The sequence below is a fragment of the Orycteropus afer genome, unplaced genomic scaffold, assembly GCF_000298275.1.
Source record: "Orycteropus afer afer isolate SDZICR_OR568_19922 unplaced genomic scaffold, OryAfe1.0 scaffold00419, whole genome shotgun sequence".
NCBI lineage: Eukaryota > Metazoa > Chordata > Mammalia > Tubulidentata > Orycteropodidae > Orycteropus > Orycteropus afer.
In genome coordinates this window covers 2,775,657-2,777,929 of record NW_006922006.1, presented here as the reverse complement: position 1 = coordinate 2,777,929, position 2,273 = coordinate 2,775,657, and the positions used below count along the sequence as shown (strand labels likewise).

At 36.9% G+C, this 2,273-nt stretch overlaps 2 pseudogenes; one reads left to right on the top strand and one right to left on the bottom strand.

Moving 5' to 3' along the window:
- LOC103208238 overlaps positions 1–755 on the top strand; it is a 2,049-nt pseudogene extending 1,294 nt beyond the window's left edge.
- A 736-nt stretch (positions 756–1,491) lies between these two features.
- Positions 1,492–2,273, bottom strand: part of LOC103208237 — a 14,261-nt pseudogene continuing 13,479 nt past the window's right edge.

The window sequence follows — 2,273 nt, the reverse complement described above, 5'->3', positions numbered from 1 at the left end:
AACAATATATTGATTAAAACAAAATAAATCAGGGTATGTGTTACTTCTGAGATACTAAATACCTAATTTCTACATGGCTATCACAACTAAGATTGTCCCAACTTTTCTTCCCCCATGTGATGATTATTATGGGAACATGAAGAAAATGTTTTATGGATTGTTGAAATTTGTGGTAGATACTGCAAATCCTCTTGTCAAATACTCCCAGGGCTTTGATAGAAGAACATAGAATGCTAAGAATTTTGTGATAAGAAGAAGGTGGGAAGTTATGCATGAGAAAATAAATACAGGTGAAAGGAAAGATTCAAAAGGCCAGAATTAATAAAAAGGGTAAAGAGGCTATAATTATTTGTACTAAAATTTTAATTTAGATGCATTTTGTAAAGGTGCTCATTCTAGTAATAATTAACAATCTTTCAGTAACAAAGTCTAACTTCTGGGCTTCAAACTTCTGGTTTATAAAATGTAACTAAAAATTCTTAACTTGCTATTACCTAGAAAGTATTGAATAAAATATTTACTAAAACTTTGCTATGTGTTGTAAAATGAGCTGTAAATTTTCTTCAGAGTTATACATTTCTGGTAGAAGAAAGCAATGAGTCTAGAACAAGGTGGGAATTTCTTGTTTTTTGGGTTTCTTTTCTCTTTTTCTTTTTCTTTCATTTTGTTCCACTTGAGGCTGTTATTCTCCACTAGAGGGGGCATCTATGGTGGTGTGGCATGAGGAACAATACTATAGTGTACTCACTATATGAGCAAGAAATCTCTTTAAAGGGTGACAGAAAATTCTGAACAGACTTCATTCTCCAAGGAATTAGCTATATATATGTATATACATATGTGTGTAAGTGTGTGTGTATCAAACCCTAAACACTTTGCCTAACTGCCTGTTGTTGTTGTTGTTATGTGCCATCGAGTCGGCCCCGACTCATAGCGACCCCTCCTTGGGTTTCCGAGGCAGTATCACTACAGAAGTAGAATTGCCCAAACTTCCTTCTGAGGAGTGGCTGGTGGCAGTAGATTTCCATGGATATTTTCTATACACTCAACTAGTACTTTATGAAGGACTTTCCAGAAAATACTAACAGTAGATGTTTGCAAAATTTCAATGATATTTTTCACAGTCAAACCATATCATATCTTCTCTTCACCCAACAGAGTTTATTCACCTAGCTTCAAAGTCATACCACACACACAAAATTGAACCAATTCCTTCTTTCTCATTCCAAGACACCAAGAAAAGGACAGATTTTATAAAATACCTAGTACTGCAAAGAAGAAAATTGGAATCATTTAGAACATCAAACAACCCAATATTATAGGTTTAAAATATTTTACATAATAATCAAAACTAAAGAGTATTTTAGTAGTATTTCATGAAATCTAACTTCTGGAATTTAATTGAAACAGAGCAACATTTACAAATATATCTTAAGCCAATAATTTGGAAAATACAATACAAGTGCTCATTAAAAAGATAAATGATGACCTTCATCCTTGTGGTCGTACAGTCTGTATTGCCTTCCTGAAAGCCTCTTTGACATCTTTGTTCCTCACGCTGTAGATGAGAGGGTTGAGCAACGGGTTCACCACAGTGTAGAACAGGGCAGCCACTTTGTCTTTCTTCAGGGAATAGCTGGAACTAGGTCTTGAATATATGAAGAAAATTGACCCGTAGAAGAGTGTGACTGAAATCATATGCGAAGCACAGGTGGAGAAGACCTTACGCCTTCCTGAGGCTGAGTGGATCCTCAAGATAGCCATGAAGATGTTAAGATAAGAAATCAAGATGGCAAGAATAGTAGAAAGGACTGTGAAGATCACCATACCCAGGAGCACTTTTTCATAGACCTGTGTGTCAGTACAGGACATTTTTACCAATGGTAGCACATCACAGAAGAAGTGGTCAATGATATTATCACCACAGAAATTTAGACGAAAAGTGTTGGCAGTATGGGCGATGGCATTCAAGAGCCCTCCTATGTAGGAACCAGCAACAAGCCCAGTACACAGAGAGTTGGACATGATACCTGAATAGAGTAAAGGGTTACAAACTGCCACGTAGCGGTCGTAAGCCATGGCTGATAGGAGATAGCATTCAGTGTAGGCTACAACACAGGAAAAGAAGAACTGGGTCCCACAGCCAGCCAATGAAATACGCTTATCTTCTGACACACAACTAACCAGGATTTTGGGAGTATACACAGAGGTGTACCAGAAATCTAAGAAAGCCAGATTGCCAATGAAAAAGTACATAGGTGTGTGAAGACGGG